This window comes from Zonotrichia leucophrys, chromosome 2, assembly GCF_028769735.1.
Source record: "Zonotrichia leucophrys gambelii isolate GWCS_2022_RI chromosome 2, RI_Zleu_2.0, whole genome shotgun sequence".
Taxonomy (NCBI): domain Eukaryota; kingdom Metazoa; phylum Chordata; class Aves; order Passeriformes; family Passerellidae; genus Zonotrichia; species Zonotrichia leucophrys.
In genome coordinates this window covers 105,181,423-105,199,866 of record NC_088171.1, presented here as the reverse complement: position 1 = coordinate 105,199,866, position 18,444 = coordinate 105,181,423, and positions in this window count along the sequence as shown.

The window sequence follows — 18,444 nt, the reverse complement described above, 5'->3', positions numbered from 1 at the left end:
CTGTCTGCTTTTCAGGTCAGAGTGCCAGCTGCAGTACTGACTCAAGATCCCTCTTACTACAAAAAATACATAAATTTGTACATATAGCTTTTGGGGTCTCATTGGCTGCCCTTAAATATTATGGTTGTATGAGCTAATGTCAAAGTCACTGCTTTAATCTGGCTCCAAATTCTGCTACTCAATCTTGAGATTTAGGATTTGTCCTTGCCTCAGTTCCTTGGCTGGAACAACAATAAATCCCAACTGGCCATCGCCATATCTCACTGTTGGGCAGAATGGAGGCAGGTTTTACCTGGTCTGACCTTGGCTTCCCACACACCAAATCTTTTCCTGACCTTGTCAGCGCTCATTGGTTATGTTTAATTCCACAGAAGCACTGGAAGTGGATCTGTGGAAAGAGATGGTGCTAAGAGCCCTTTGTCTACATGTTGTCCACATGATGGCTTTTCAAGGGCTTTTCTTTTGGCTGGTTCTAGCCTGGTCCTGTGTATTGAAAGCTCATTTGTGGCTGGGTTACATTGGATGTTCAGGAGAGTGTCTCTGGGGATACTTCACCTCTAAGGAATCTGGTTCATGTGCTCTGTTGCTGCGTCACTGTGTGGAGAGCAGTGATCTTTGAGCAATTCTCAGCTTGAGCTAAAATGCTGATGCAAATGTACCACGGCTGTACATGAACAACTTCTCTAAGTTGTCGTAAGGAACTTCTGGGTTTGCTGTGTATGTAGGTATGACTCAGAGATGCTTTTATTTCGTGTGTCCTACTTTTCTGATATTCTTCCTCACAGGCAAGAAGTCTGTATTTATTTGCTTCCAGAAACAATGCAAAGGAAAGCACTATCTTAATTTTTGCTCCCTTTTTAAAACTTGAAAAAAATTGAGTGTTGGTTCTGTGTGGAGGAAAACAAAATGTTAAAAAAAATAAATGGAAGATAGCAAGAAACGTTGTAAAAGAAGTGTTTTGTTGCCCTGGCAAAGTTCCGTTTACAAAAGCATTCTCTTTCAAAATATTTGTTATGAATTGACCATATTAGGTATTGTAACACGTTAATTAGACAGTTTATAGCAGAAGACAGGTAGGATGTGGGGAAAAAGATGGGGATTGTCTACTATTCTATGGATTCACATCTTCAAAAGAAGATCTGCTGTTCCTGTTGATCACAAACATTTAAAAAAATTTCTCTATGGAGATTTCACAACTTTTGAACCATATTCCATATTAAAAATCAACCCATCTCCTGCTAAAAACATGCTTTGTTCTTGTCTCTTGTGTCCTGGATGCACTGCTGTAAGCTGCAAACCATCTAGCATGCTTTGGAAGTGAGGTCAGCAGCATCTTTGTCAGCACCATAGGGCCATCCATCAGTAAATCTAGCAATGAGGAGAGTTTGCAAGGCTCAGATGCTTCTCCCTAGCCTGCTGCGCTGGGTGTCTGTCACATGGTCCATTAATGGCAAGATGTTCACACTCTCTCATTTTTCACAAAGTTGTAGGTGAGGTATGAGCCAAAAGCAGATAAAAAGACAATTTAACTGATGCAGCACGTAGCACCATGACCATGATCAGTCTTTCCTGCCCAGACAGGGGAAAGACTGGAGCAACATTTCCAAAAAGTACTCATTATCCTTCAAATTGCTCAACGCAGCAGTTTTGAAGTGTGGTTGCATAATATTTATGTAATGTTGTACTAAGAGAAGTGCTTGTCACAGACCTGAGACCTCAATTTGGAAAAATAATGGTATTTCATGTTTGAGTAATGCTTTTCTCTGATACTGATCAACGGCAGTGCAGTAGGAGAAGCGTGGGCTCCCTCAATCTGCCAACAAGAAGGTCTTTCAAGCTTGCCAAAAGAACTGCTATTGTTTGTGGCCAGGCCTCAGTCTCACAAGCTGTTCTGTGCAGGTGGGACTGAGTGCTTCACAGAGTCCTGGTCACTTTGTTGACTACAGCAAAATGGAGAACTGCACAGTAGGATCACCACAAATCCCCATTTGCTTGGAAAATGGCCTTCAGATCTGTCTGAAGGATAGGTCAGCCCACTTGTATGCAAATGGACCTCTTGCTACAGGAGTTGAATATACATATTTACATTGTAAGCTGAAATTCAAGGAGAGATTTGGTAGAAGATTCTGCCATACCAGAATCACACAATAAGTGTGTCCTGCTTGATGGGCAAAGTTTAAAGTGGCAAGATGAGCAGAGCTCACACTATCTTCATTACAGGTGCTATTTTTATGAGCAGAATAAATATATTGTCTGAGGAGCCTGGGTCCCAGGTCAGGAGCCCTGTATGCTACATAGCACTGTGTGGGCAGAAAGAAGAATTAAGAGCTGTATTGAGGCTGACTTTTGGTTTGCTAAACTCACATTTCTGTAAGAAAGATGGAAACAGATTTTGACTCTATTATCTGGCGTTTGGGTACTTTTTGGGTGTGTGCTGGGGTCTGGGCAAGCACTGGCATCCCCAGCAGGATCAGGGATGGTGTGAAGCCTCTGAGGAGCCTTGGTACCCACTCCCCATGGGATGGATTTGGATATGGATAGGGTTGGATATGTAATAGGGGTTTAGACACAGCCTCCTCTCTTTCTTGGCATGTCTCTCTTCTGTCTCTCAGGGCCAAGCAGAAACCATACAAAAAGCAAATCAGGTGTAGCACTCAACACTGGTACCAAGTCCTGCTATCCAAACCTTGTTCCTGTTTAAACTATAGACAGCATCCAGGAAAAGAATCACATTAAGATGAAAAACCCCAATTTGCTGTGGCCCAGGCTTCAGAGGGATTGTGTTTTTCCATTCCAATGTGAATTGGGTGCCTAATTATTTTTCCTTCCCCTCATCCCGTATTACCTAGTGTAACAAAGTCATGGTTCTTCTAACTGGACACTGAAAATAGTGAATGGAGGGGGATGGCCAGGTTTGCTCCAAAATACTTTTTCTTAAAGTACTTTTTAAAACTATTCTGTACTTGTCACTTTTTAAAGCTGGGATTTGAGAAATACAAGGGAAAAAGTATTCTCAAACTAGGGAAAATAACAGGTTATGGTGCCTGCAAACATTTACATTTGTCTACCCCTTTTGTCGACCAGTTATTATAAGAAACTGTGAGAAATTTTAATTGCTACAAATACATACAAAGAGCTTGGAAAGCAAAGTTGGTTTATTTCCTTAAGGCAGAACTGGAAAAAATATATATTTAAACATGGGTCTGCTTCCATCTGCAGAGCTCTAAAATTAATTCTCTCTGGATTTTTATATATTTTTTGATATATTTCTCATTTGTATTAATCCAATTCAATTATTTAGAAGTAAGTTTTTAGGTTCTGCTAATATATATTTGCCAGTTCCAGTGCGATAAATTAAAATTTTATTTTATTTATATATATGCTTTCGCTCTTTAATGTCAAAGGTTTTTCTCTTATCTAATGGCTATAATGAAAGCTTTTACTGCTAAATTAAAATAAAAGGAGTTAATGGGTACCCAGTGCCTTGTTCTAGTTAAAACGTGCATCCATTTGCAATGACCACTGCTTTGGGATTGTAGCATGTGTTTTGTCTTAGACAAAGTATAACAAAAAACATGAAATTTCACTTTTAAAAGTGTTGGTTTTTTGTTATTTTTTTAAAATCTGCTTTTCTGTGAACCTATTTATAGTTTATTTCACTTACAAATAACCTTGCCACACATTATCAGCTCACACAGAAATTTTCCATGGTAGATAATAGCTTCAGATTGAATTCTTACAGTGTTACTGAAAATGGTTTAGGCATTCAAAGAAGGACAATAAGTGGTTCAATTTAATTAAAATTTTCAAAATTTTATCCGTTATGGTGTGAAGCAACAGCAGATTTTTCTAAAGGAATACACCTATGGTCAAGTGACTTTTACTATTTCCATGAACATCCACTCAGGTATGAAGGAAATAAGAATCAGATTGAACAGAGTAGATTTAATTGTAAATAGGTTGTCTTAAAGTTAAAAATAATGCTGATTTCCAGAACTCTGACTATGAATCCCTAATTCTCCTCATTATAACATTTTGTGTCAAACTGTGTGCATGGATTTTGTAGTAAACATATAAGCAATTACAGACATGAATTCACCTTTCTAGCGTCACACTACTTTCAGCAGGAACAGGTCTCAGCCCATTTGAGCTCAGCCAGTTTAAAAAAAATAGCACAATATATTGTGATAATATTTAATCAACACTGTTTATAAGTAAAATATTGCACTTTTAGGAACTCTTGGGTGCTTTTAATTTTGTTTTTGTAGGAAATGTGTACAATAAATTTGTTATGTGCTGGAGCTTCTTTGCATATAAGGTAATGGTCCACAAATGGTCTCTGTTGTTTTCAAGGTTTGGAGGTTTGGTAAGGAAGGGTTGATGAGATTTGTGTACTCCACAGCAAGCTCATCTTTAGCAGAGGAGGCAGAAGGCACCACACACCTCTGTGCTAAGCTCAGGAGGGCCCTGAAGCCACCCATGACTCCACAGTACAGAAAGAGTCCCCTGCATTTAAATGTCTGGGGTGTCCTGAGAAAGCCCTGGAGAAGCAAAAGAGCAGCTGCAAGAGAACATAATAAAAGTGCATGGGCTCTGGACCTAGTCCTACCACTTATACCTGCAAACCTGTAGTTAACCAAGTCAGACACTCCTTCCAGGCAATTTAGGAGGCCTTGGCTTGAGAAGACCTTGCACTTCCCATGCATGTCCTGTCAGTCACAGCTGTCACTGCAACGTCACAGAATCATAGCATTGTTAGGTTTGGAAGGGACCTCTGGAGATGATCCAGTCCAACCCTACTGTCAAGGCAGGATCACCTAAAGCAGGTGATGCAGAAATCCATTCAGATGGATTTTGGGTATCTCCAGAGAGGGACACTCCATGACCTCCGTGGGGATCTGTTGCACTGCTCTGCCACCCTCAGTGTACAGAAGTTCTTCCTCATGTTGATGAGGAAATTTTTGTGGGATTTTTTTATGGCCATTACTCATTGTCCTGTCGCTGAGCACCACTGAAAAGAGTCTGGCACCATCCTTGTGGCACCTGCCTTTGAGAGATATATAAACATTAATGGCATTCCCTCTCAGTCTTCTCCAGACTAAACAGTCCTAACTCCTACAATCTCTCCTCATAAGAAAAAGGTTACAAACTCCTTACCATCTTTGTGGTCTGTGCAGGACCCTCTCCAGTAGGTCCTTGTCTTTCTTGAGCTGTGGAGACCAGAATCATACACAGCATTTCAGGTGTGACCTCACTAAGGCAGAGTAGAGGGGGAGGATCAACTCTCTTGACCTGCCGGGCCACACTCTTCCTGATGCACCTCGTGATGCCATTGGCACTTCTGGCCACAAAGGCACTGCTGGTTGAGAGCCAATCTGTGATGCACCAGGACTCCCAGGTCCTTCTCCACAGATCAGCTCTCCAGTGGGTTGGCTCCAGCCTGCACTTATACTTGTGGTTATTCCTCCCAGGTGCAGGACCCTGCCCTTGCCCTTGTTGAACCCCATCAGGTTTCTTTCCACCCAACCCTCCAGCCTATCAAGGTCCCACTGAATGGCAGCAGAGCCTTCAGCTGTACCAGCCACTGCCCCCAGTTTTGTATCACCAGCAACCTTGCTGAGGGTGCATTTGATTTCTTTGTCCAGGTCATTGATAAACATTGATAAACAAGTTGAATAAGGCTGGACCTGATCCCTGGGGAATGCACTGACTACAGACCTCCAACTGGCTTCTGATCAGCTGATCAAAACCCTCTGGGCTCTGCCATTCAGCCATTTCTTGATCTACCTCCCTGTGCATTCATCTACACCACATTTCCTGTGCTTACCAAGGAGGATATTATGGGTGACAGTGTCAAAAGCCTTGCTGAAATTGAGGTAGGCAACATCCACTGCCCTTCCTTCATTCACCCATCCTATGACACCATCATGGATGAGATGACCAATCCTCAGATTGGTCAAGCATGATTTCCCCTTGGTGAATTCATGATGACTCCTTCCAATGACCTTATTTTCTTTTACAAGCTTGATCATGATCTCCAGAATGATCTATTCCAGGACTGGAGGTGGGGCTGACTGGCTGGTATTTCTCTGTGTCCTCCTTCTTTCCATTTCTGAGGATGGGAGTAACACTGGTTTTTCTCAAGTCATGGAGCACCTCCCCTGCTCTCTGTGATTTTTCAAAGATGATGGAGAGCGGCAGAGCAACAACATCTGTGGCTCCACCAGCACCCATGGGTGCATCCCATCAGGGCTCATGGATTTATTGTTGTTAAGTCTGTTTAGCTGGTCCCTAGTACAGCTCTTTACAACCAAGAGGAAGTCTTGCATTCTCCACCCTTCCTCTCTTACCTCTGAGGTCTGGGATTCCTGACAAGCATCCTCAGCAGTAAAGACTGAGGCAAAGAAGACATTTAGTAATTCTGCCTTTTCTGTGTCTTCTGTTACCAGGCCACCCATCTGATTCAGCAGCAGCCCCACATGTTTTCTAATCTTCCTTTTGCTGCTGATGTACTTTTAAAAGCCCCTTTTGTTGCCCTTGTTATTCCCTGCCAGACTCAATTCTAATGTCCACCTTGCTCAATTGAGCTGTGTAGTTTTACACAACCTTGTGTTCTGCTCTGGTCTCCATTTGCATCAGATGCATTTGCCAGAAAACTGGCAATTATATTTTGTAGAGAAATCAAGTGCAAATATACTAATGAACTCAAATAATGATTTGTAGCAACACAAATTAAGACACTTATCCACAGACATTGGAATTTGTTATGGAGCTGGCTCTTTAGAGACTTTTTGATGGGAAAAAACCCAAGCTGATTTTTTACACTAGAATTTATGGAAACATATAAGCATGTAGGTACATTTGTAATCTGTGGTCATTTTTCCAGTAAAAAGGCATTGGCAGATATGCTCTAAACTCTCTAGAGAGCCTGTGTTCAAATGCAGTGGGGAGATCTTTTTCACTTGGATCTTAAGAAGATATTTGTATTAGCTAACAAATACATCTAGATGAATCATTTATTTAAATCTGGGAAATAAAGCAGATTTCTTTGAGTAAATTATATATGAACTATCGTATTCATTAGTCTACCAATTATGTGGTTGGCTGACACATTATCTAATGATGTATTAGATGATTGTTGTCCATCAGCAGATCAATATATTATTTACAAGATGTGACTTTTTTGCATTACTTAGACATAATTTTCAGCAAATATGTTTAGTGAAGTCACAGAACAATTTATGCTAAATGATATTTCACTGATTATGCTGTGATTTCAAGACTGCTTTGCACAGCAATACTGCAGGAAAAAAATAATGTCCTTAAATGCTTGGTCTGCAATTTTTGTTGTTATTCTTTTCCTCATGAGTCCATAAGGCATACATCCATTTATGTTTATGTTTATGTTTCTGTATATTTCCATATGAAAACAGAGGGTTATGGCAACACTTGAGAGAAAAAGACTAATCAATGAAGGTCTCAAGAGGTTATAAATACTTTCTTTCTGCATTCCAGGACACAAAAGACTTCCTCTTTTTTTCATTGGAAGAAAAAAAAATGCTAATTAAAACACAACAGAGAAGACTCTACCCTTAATTAAATCTGCCAGTTACCTTGGGATGGCCTTTTGACTTTATGTGGAGGTCAGATTTTGATTCCTCAGACAGTTCAGAGGAGGAAGTGACAGTGTCAAAAGAAGATCACAATATCTTCATTTTTGATGAGTTTTATAATGTGTAATAACATTTTTTCATTTTTATTATAGACAGGATACAAGGGTGAGACTTGACCTCTTGCCTGGATGCCTGCTGGTGTTCAGCTCTGCTCCCAGCAATTACTAACTCTGCTCCTGATGTGCTGTGCTCAAAGGAGAAAGTCATTCTGGATGCCCATTCATCCAGTTTCAATAACTTCCTCCTTTTTTTTTTCCACAGCACCAGTGTGGCTCTGAGGCAACAAGGCCAAGATGTGGATCCAGCCTGTACTGAGGGAAGGAGTCAGGGATATTTCTTATATGATAGTCTCTTTATATTCTAAGAGGCAGAGTGATAAAATCATTGCGTCCATCCTCAGAAAGGAAACTTGCCTTACCAAGAGGTGTTGGACAAAGCATTATCAGCATGTTCAGAAGTTTTTAATGCATACTGCTGCCTAGAAAATGCAATGTTTATTCAGCTTTGATGGGCTCACCAGCTGGACTTCTCAGGGCCACAGACATGACAGTCCTGCCCTCCCATTTCCTGGCAGTTGGAGAACTTCAGGAAACACAACTGCTTTTGGGGAACTCCTCTTGAGGGTGGGAGACTTTTCATAGCCCCACAGCTCCAAAACAAGTCCTTAAGGTCCAACAATTCACAAGGAACTCCCTCGTGCTATAGACTTCTGGATATTGATTTAAATTTGCATGGATGGGTTACCATCCTCTAAGTTGTTTTACTGGATTTTTACCCAAAGAACATACCGTGCCTTTCATTCAAGATTCAGCTAAACCCAGTCTTGCTCTGAGCTGTACGAGACTAAAATTCAGTGTTGAAGATTGTGATGCTGGTTCAGGGGACCAGACTCTTGACAGAAACTGCCCTCAAGGTTTTGGAAGCTACAGAGCTGAGGCTTTGCAGGAGCTGCTTTCATCGATTCATTTGTTTTAAGGAGGAGCACGATTAATTTATGCGTAGGTATTTCTTGTCCCTTAAGCCTCTGTTCTGGAGCTCTTTAGGTTCTTACCTTCTAACTCCCAAGCACTTGGGCACCCAGCCCAAGGCTCCCTCACCCTTATCTGGGTACTGAACCCTGCAAAATCCAGTTCCCTGCCAGTCTGAGAAACTGTTACATTTCAGTGGCAATTTTCAGTAAATTCAGCCACCACTGGCTACCTGCTTATGCTTTTTCCTCTGAATGCCAAGCCAGGAAGACTGGCAGTTTACCATCACTGAGCTCTTGCCAAATTCATGGTGTTTCTGACTCTGTTAGCAGTGATAATAGGAAATTGGATTCAGTAACTCAGGAGGTCCCTTCCAGTGCTACATTTCAGATGAAATCTGCTAGAAGAAATTCAAACAAAAATTGGTTCCAGACATCTCTGGTATTCCCATAATTGTTCATCTGCTTGTATTGGGATTATAACTTCCTTTTGAGTAACTGCTGTGAAAGGCTGCCAGTCATTTCAGGGTAGCTTATGGCAGTCGCTCAAATAGTTTACAATACCTCTAGGTATGTCTATAAATCTGAAAACAATAACAGCTGTATTCTCAAATGAAGCATCTTTCAACTCACTATAAGTAAGAGTTCTGACTGGTTCAACAATGTGCACAGAAAGGAGAATGCATTTTCCAACTGCTGTGGTTTCATAGAACTGATGACCATCTTGGTTACAAGGTAAATTTTTAATAATTTTTCTTTTTATTTTTAAGGAAGTGAACTATCAGAACTCCTCATTTACCTTTTGATATTTTATTTTTTATTTTGCCTCATTAGAATTTCCTCATTTTAAAATACTCATTCTAGTTTTTTAAAGAAGGCAGCTTTTTTTAATCCTTCACTCAAACAGCACAGAACAAGAATGAATAGCAAATCATTTAGTCATTATATTAACACAAATTTGGGATGTAAACCTGTACATTTAATTTTGCTGATCCATTTACAAAGATAGCCAAAACCAGTCTATTCCCTAATGAGCTCCAAGACTGCACAGATACCCAAACTATGGTCCCTCATGGATGAGTGCCCTTTTTCTCCATCAGCAGAAAGACAAAATGAGAAGCCACCACCTGAATGAAGGACTCACCCTCCCCACTGGCCTAGGAAGCTTTGGTGCTCAGCCTTTGCATATATCTAATTGTGATAATGCTGCACTTTGGCCTTGTTGACTTGACTTTCGTGCTTGCCCTTGGACATGCTCTTGTCTCAGAGAACGTGGGACTGCCATTGGATCTCCTCTGCCTGCCTGGTTTTGGCATTGTGGGATTGAACCCTTGCTGGAGGGGCTGCTGTCCTTCCCCCATGCCAGGGAGCTGTCCATTGTATAGTTTTGTGTAATGATAAAACACCAAGTAATTATACAAGGAAATAATAAATTTTTTTCTTTCCTAAGCCTTTCTCAACCCCATAGAGTTGAATAAGTATGCTAACCCAAGGCTGTGAATTTCAACTACTGATGTATGCCATGTTCAAGCTGGTGTGTGAGGCTGTTGGTGAGCCTGTGGAAACAAATAAATGCCCTTAACAAAAAACAAACAAGCAAAAAAATCCAAAAGAAACCAAAAAACCCAACAACAACAACCACCTCATATTTACATGTTTTGATGTAAAACTGACGGCTTTTTCCTTGCATGATCTAACTACTTAGTGTGTTGACTGCTTAGTAATGGAGTGATTTAATTGCAGCAATATCTTCTTTATAGTTTCTCTAATTATTTTGCCTTGTCACAGAGGTAGCTTGACAGGTCATGAAGTTAGTGACAGTGGTTTTGGTAGCAAGAGATATTTAATGTCAGCTAAATTTTGACATTATCTCTGGCTGAGGTTCATAATTCACAGGGCACCATCCATTTAAGTTTGTTTATCCATCTGCTGCATTTGTTCTCATTCAACCTCTAAAAATTATAAAAACACCTTTAAACACATAAATATTGATACTGCTATAACTCTTTTTTTTTCCTGGATTAGCCTGATCTAACTCAACACTACGTAGATAAGTGGCTAAATGGCACTTTTGGCTAAATGACACTTTATTTGTAGTCTAAAGTGCATACTAACATTTGTGTTTGAGTTGCCATAATGCTGTTTTCACTTTAATAAAAAAATCATTAGTGAGTAAGCATGAGGTTAGTTTAGCTTTAAAAGTTACCCTTGTGATTATATAGTCATTTTTTAAATTAAAATTTGAGTGAAATTAATGTCTCTATTATACTGTAACTAAACAAGTTCCAGAACTCAAATCTGCCAACCAAGTTTACACTAGAGAAACAGCAGGACTTTGTTTTCTGATTTATGGGGATTTTTAAATGATTTTTCTTGGAATTTCTTGGTTGATTCTCCTTAATTCCGATCTATTCTGAGTCTCCTGAAGCAATGAAATTATATGCTAGGTTTCGCTTGTTAATAAAAAGCAAATTTAAGATAGACAACACTAAATGCTAAAGGAAGCAGATACATCTGGGTTTCCCAACAATTCACAGGCTCAGTGTTGTGTTTGCTGCTGGAAAATACTGGAATATAAGGAAAATGCAGAGGTTGTCTGAGTGGGTGACAAAAGGGGGAAACAAATTTATTGAAAAAAGGAAAGGAAGCGTAAAAGGGTAAAATGTATCAGGACAGGACAAAACTCAAAATATGGCTGGAATGGCTTAATATTTTAACACAAATTCCCAAATAAATGGTACAGATGGGAATCTGTGATTAGAGCACAGATCTGTATTACTGCACTAGTAAAGAGTGACTCATTCTACACATGATAAAACTTCAGCCCACAGAAATGAATACATTTTTGTTATAAAAGTCCTCACTAGGCTGCTGGTTGGCAATGCTCTCAGCCCAGGAGAAGAGCAGTTAGTATTTAATTTCCATATCAAAAGCAAAGTTTGGCTGGAACAATTGCACATGTGTGCTGGTTCCAGTTGGTGCTCAGGCTTCTGGGTGGAAACTTTGGTGGAAGTTCTGCCAGTTCAGTACCAGCTGCGCACCAAGGAGCTCTGTGATGGATTGTTCTCCTCCAGGCCCTGCAGGAGGCTGCAGTGAAGTCACACATGGACAATCAATGCTATTAGAACATACACTTCTCATGTGTGCACACTTTCTGTGTTGCTCTTCTGTCCCTGTGTTTCAGCAGGAGAATCTTCTATTCTGTAAGTGACTGCAGATCTCTGCCTCTGGAGCATCAGAGCTGTTTTTTTCTCCTGCTCCAGCAAGCAACATCACACAGCTGTTTCATTTCTGCCCCTCATGCCCCAGGAATCTTGCTTTTCACTTAGTCCATCATTCAGAGAGTAACACCTGGATTGAACTCCAAAAGTTCATTTCAGCACTTCTCATCCAAAGGCCCCCTGTAACCCCTTACTTTGCAAAATGCCACCATGGAGTTTGTCTTTCTGCTCTAAATATCACTGTTTGAGTTCATGCTCCCTGCTCCCTTCTCCCTCTCTTAGTGGAATGATGTTGGCTCCACTGGTTAAGAGTTGCACCTACTCATATGACAGATCAGAAAATAACTTTTACTACTTGATTTGCAATAAGTATCCCTAACTATACAGCTTCTGCTACTTTCCATCCAATGTTCCCATTCTCTCCTACTCAAATGGTGTGTAGCAATTTTTCTAACATCCTTGCATACTCTCAAGACCAAGCTGATCTTGATTCTTGTAATTTGGTGCCAAAATATGACATCAGCATCAAGGGGAAGAACATCAAGGGGAGGCATAGGACAGAGCAAGTTTCATGAAGCGAGTAGCTGCTGTATAATAGTTACTTTGTTATTTTATTTTACAGAAGGTTTTCCTGTGCCTCAAGATGCAAAATAAAGAACGAAATTTTGCCTTCAAAAGAATAACTGGACTGTGCCTTCTGTTTGTACTCCTCCAGATTCTGTATAAACATTCACTGATCTTAGCCAGGCATTTTTATCTCTAAAAATCAAAATATTTGCAGTTAGGAAAGCCAGATTAGAAACCCGTTTTTTTTTTTTTTTTTTTTTTTTTTTTTTAGAGTAAGTTTGAAAGACATCTGAGAATGGAAATATTTAAACTAAAGACAATAATGAAATGATATCTTTTCATTCTTGGACTAAATTAGTGTTGCAGTGGTGTACCAGTAGCTCTGCTTTTTGGTTAATGATACTTAGATTTACATCTTTGGAATCTGGTTTCTAGTTAAGTGATCCTAGTTAATAGGCATTGCTTTTACCACTGAGAATATCTTCATTTTTATGAGAAAAGATTAATGTCAAATTCCTTATCAAGTCAATTTTAAAACCTCGAGTGAATTTCATAAGATATTTGTGTTTTGGTTGACAGTCTAGCTCTGCAATTAAAACCAATCAAAGATAATTCATGTGAGATTAATTACTGTGACTATAGAAAGTTGCTATGGAGGTTTGCACTGACAATGAAGGTTTTAGCTGATTCTTCATTTGCCACAACTTTGCAAAGGTTTGATTTTCATGAACCTCCAAAAGATGTAACGTGTCTGTAAGCACACAGCATGTTCTGCCTTCCTCCTGCTTTTCTACCATTTTCTACCTCTTTACAAGCAGCTTGCACACTAGCCATGGACAGCCAGCCCAGATTAACCTTCTGTATTGTCTGGCTGTGTGTATCCAGGCTTGCACAGCCATGCACAGCTGTAGTTATGCCTGAGCTGTTGTTGTAGGCTCTCTGTGTCCAGGGTCCATGAGCCCGACCTTGAAGGTGGATTTATGGAGATATAAACAAAGCCTTGGAGATCTGCATGTGGCAAATGCGTGAATGGATCTCAGTCTGAAATTTATCTTCTCAAAACTCTTATCAGCTGTCACCTTCCCAACAGGTTCCCAGAGATCACTGTTCTGTTTCAAAATTATGTTTCTTAACATAAAAATTCATGTGCTTAACATGAATTTTTCTTCTGAGAGCTCTGCTGTCTTGGCATTGTGGGACAGATCCCAGCAACTCCTTATACATGGCTTTGTCAGGTTTCAGGCTCATCTCCCAGGGCCCATCTCACAGTTCATTAAAACACTTTGTTATACTGCTTAGAGAGAACCTTTGCATCTATATCAGTGGCTTCCCTGCTCAGAAGCATGCCGGACACTTTGAGAAATGCATGAATGCCTGTATAGGGATATATTTGGTGTGAATCACAGTTCATGATTGTAACAGGCATCCTCCTTGGAAGGGTGAGATCTAAATCTCGCTGTTATCCCATTTTTCTCTAGCCATCTGGGATCAAAATGAGGTTGCATTCATATGTCAACTACCTTGGGAACATTCAGAAAATGAGAACTGTTAGTTAGAATCCAGCCTAAAGTGATTTATGAGTTCATTGATTTTGTTCAGCTTACTTGTAACTTCAGATGTTCTGTAAAATTGTAGCTGTTTTTATACCTCCACCACCTCAGGAATATTGCACAAGTGTTGTCTTTGTCACACATCTTGGATTTTTTTTTTGTGTGTGTGTTTCTTTTAAATGTGGTAGTTATAATTTGGGGCAGTGAAAGATGTTTCTCTTTTTTTTTTTTGTTTTTTGGTTTTTTTTTTTTTGTCTTACTCTGCTTCTATCTAAGAGTCCAAAAATCATTTTAGGTACTGCTGTAAATCTCATCAGGAGGCACAGTAGTTCTTTTAGCTGTCTAAACACCTTTTAAAAACTGGTAACACATCAATTGTTTGTCCATTCTGCTAAAAGAGTCACAAGGTCACCTATTGCCAGCTTCTCTTGATTACTTTGTAGACCTCATTTTATTTTCAGGAATCATATACCTATAAATCAAGTAGACAAATTAGTGAAAGTTCCTAATTATCCTGCTTCCGCTACCTATTTGTCCACAAAGACATTCAGAAAATAATAGCCCGCTATTTAAATTTAATTCCTGCCTTCACAGCTGTGATGGATGATGCCTGGTTGCCCCAAATCAATACTATCTATTCAGAAGTCTCATATCGCCAAATAACTACATGGAATAACAATCAGAATAATTTAATTTAAATGGATACAATTAGCACTGGAGATGAAGCCATTAAATAAAGTCCATTGATTGTTTATCAGGCACTGAGGTGAGATAATTTAAACATTCTCCCTGCTAACACTGATAGATAAATTGCCAGCATATTTGTATGCATTTAATCTTAATTAGTAATTACATTTACTCTTAATTAATAATTCAACTTATTTTTAAATTTCAGTGACAAAGGTAAGGAGAAAGACTTATCTGAAATTTTTACTTCAAAAATAACTCAAGGACGCTGCAGAAGCTTGACTGACAGACACAGGAGTGCTAATAGAGTAGGACTTTCTTGTTTTGGGTGTTACAGTATGGGAACACAGTGATCAATATATGAAGAATCTTCTCAGTAAATATGACCATACGCAGAAATATTTCAAATGCATGTTTTATGTATTAAAACATCAACATCAACTTCTTCCCTAGTCAAAAACTTCTCTTAGAACCATGGAAGTGTTAAGACTGGAAAAGACCCTTAAAGACCATCAAGTGCAACATTAAATCTAGCAGCACCACCATGTTCACCACTAAACCACATCCTCAACAGCCATATCCACACTTATTTTGAGTCGTTCCAGGGATGGAAATCTGTTCCAATGAATTACAATCCTTTCCATGAAAAAATCTTTCCTAATACCTAATTTAAACCTTCTATGTTGCAACTTGAGGCCATTTACTCTTGTCTTCTTTAAAGAACTTTGATTTTTCACATGAACAAGTATATAAAGTTCAGCCTTCTCTTAACCCAAGACTAATGAAAATTGATATAAATCTTTTCACCTATTCTAAAACAACTCTAAAACCACTTTTATATGCACTAGTTTCTGGAAATATGAACACAGAGCAAAGCTCAGTATGAAAAGGATTTACTCAACCTTTGCAAACCCTTCAATGCTTTAGTGGCACAAAACTTTATTCTTTATAATATCATTGCTTTCTTGAGGAGCTTGTGAAATCAGACTCTTGGCTGCCACATTTTTTGTCCTGAAGTTGACTCAAGGACATTTTCTTGCAAAGCAATTCAGTTTTAGATTTTGTTCTCAGAAGGTGAAGAAGATCAGGAAGGTCCTAGAACTTGTACAGTTTATCCTAAAATTATTAGAAGAATTCCCTCTAACTTGGATGACAGAAGAAAAAAATCCAGGAGAAATTTCAGCAGCTTTTCTGTGGGTTGTAGAAGGGGCCCTGGGTCAGGTGGTAGAACTGGGGACGAAAGCTACTGTTTCTTACCAGCATTGCTCTGTGACAGGCAGTCCTTACAGGAACACTGAGAATTTTGAAGTCATTGAATAAATTATTTATAGGAAATCATTTGCTGTATCTAGTCATTCCCTAAAACACTCAAATGCATGCCTCTAATGGGCTTATAAAGTTGTGATGAGGACAGACGTTTGAAAAAGTCAACAGTGTGCAACTGAAAGGGCAGATAATTTGAGCAGGCTGAAGACTGAGATGCAAGGTTCTTTTGAGGAACAGTTGTACAGAAAAATACCCTTTTTTATTGCACTTAATACTGGGAATAAGAGTCCTCAGGAGGTAAAAAACCCTCTCTAATTTATTTGTTTCAGTTGTCTTTAGTCCTCACTTTCTGTTTGCCATAAAAGAAGAAAAAGGTTGGGAAATAAAATAAAATACAACTAACCTTTGCCTCTTATGTTTACAAATAGCTTGAAATTTCTGATTTTATTTTCAGGATCACATTCCTCTGACAACTAGAATTTAACTGGGAAGAAACAGCTGAAATAAGCTGAGAGGGTTATTTACATCCAAGCAAGGGTGAGATCCTTTCTACGTGCCACTTCCTGCGGTTCTGTTTTCTAATTAAGGCAAAAGCTAACACGAGTGAAGACACATGCTCACGGTGCATAATTTTTGGAAAGACAGCAGCAATTTAAAAGTAAATTTCACACTAGCTCTGAGACTCATGTCAGATGCTGCCTGCTTGCTCTAGTTCATGAAGGCCATTTATATTCTAAATTTAAAAATAACTTGGTGCTGGCACATTCCATTAATAAATTAGGACTAGAATTTTATGTTTTCAAAGGATATGGTGAGGTATAAATAGACTTGCTAAAAAAGGCTGAAACTCTGTTTGAGTGTTTCTCTTTCACCTGCATTTATGTCAAGCTTGTGTTCCACTATCTGCCTTCCCATTTCCAAATAAGGGTCCAACTCTGAAATCCCTTCTGCATGGTGATAAAAATTCTGAAGATATTATCACCTCAGGGAAGATATTTGGTGAACAGGACCTCCAAGAAATCTACTCTCCACCTCATTCAATGATGGTGAGGTGCTGCTGAGGTCTCAGGATGATTGATAGTTAATTGGCTTGCGCTGTCATGGTGTTTAAATGCCCAACTGGAACAGCTTTGCGTGCCAGTGGCTTAAAGTGCACGTTTCTACTTGCAGTATTTTTATTCAATGCAGCTCCTTCCTTTTTGGACATATGCCTACAACACAGTGAATATTTCAGTGCTCTGCTTTCTATTTTTAGGAGAAAAATTGTAGATATCTGGTGTAACCTGACAGATGCCAGGGTACTTTTCTGTACTTAGAGGATGGTTTCAATTTCCTTCATTTCAGCCATGAGAGCTGGAGATCTAACATTGGGACAAAACCTGAAGTCCTCGAAAACTCAAAATAAATACCAAAATTAACTATCCCTGACTCAAACAAATAGAAAAAAAAATTCTTTTCAATAAACCACCTCATTTAGAATTTCAAAACATTTCCTTTGAATCTTGATCTTTTCAAAAGACACCCTCACTGTTGTCCTGATGGAATTGTCTCACAAAATTTCTTCATACCAGAAATTCCATAACATAGTCCAATTTTCTGACAATTATTAATGCTGAAAAATATGAAGAGGGAATTTTTCTACAGGCAACCCATTTTCACAAAATGTTTTTCCTGTTTGAGACCTACACCTCCATCCATCACAAGATGCTTTTGTTCAGCCTTGTGGCAATGTGCATGAGTTTTATGGACATGAGTGTGACTTCTCGGGGCCTTGCAGATCTATATGTGTTCTCTGATGTTCTAGAATTTTCCTTAAGAGAACAATTTCCTTTGAAAAGTACCCACTTACATCTCAAAATCAATGGAGAACAGATTAATGTCAGTACAGAAATACCGATAAAAGGATAAATTGTGATCAGAAATTATTAAATACCAATTAATAAAACCAATTCTTCAATAATCATTACTTCACTCAAAAAATGTGTTTCCAAGAAAACACATTAAATCGGGTGCCCAGGTTTTGGACTTTTTGCCAACCTTTCCCTTTTAAAATCTGAAGGAATGTGACTACTTTCAGTGAATAGGGTGGGACAAAGTATAGGGGCAATGAAAAGAGGAGTCTCCAATCAGGGACTTTATCTTTGGTTTTCTACTTTCTGGGCAGTGCCAAGATCCTAAGAGGATTTCAGGAAGTGTAGCCTGTAGGAAAATTCATAACTACTTCATCGGCACACATCTGTGAATTGGAAGCATTTTAAAGAGCATCAATGAAAGAAAAACAGTAACATGTTGGCTGACATAAGTAAGCATGACACAAGGAAGCCAAAACGGCCTCCTTCCTCTTCAGAACAAAAATCTTTGTTCTGCATACACTTGAAAAACTAAAAAAAAAGACCATAGGGTTTCTAGCATGCTATTTAGGGAGTCACTGGGCAGAAATACATTTAAGTGCCCTTATTGATGAAAATTATTGAAGTCTACATGGCAGTGAGTCAACACAGCTCACACATCAT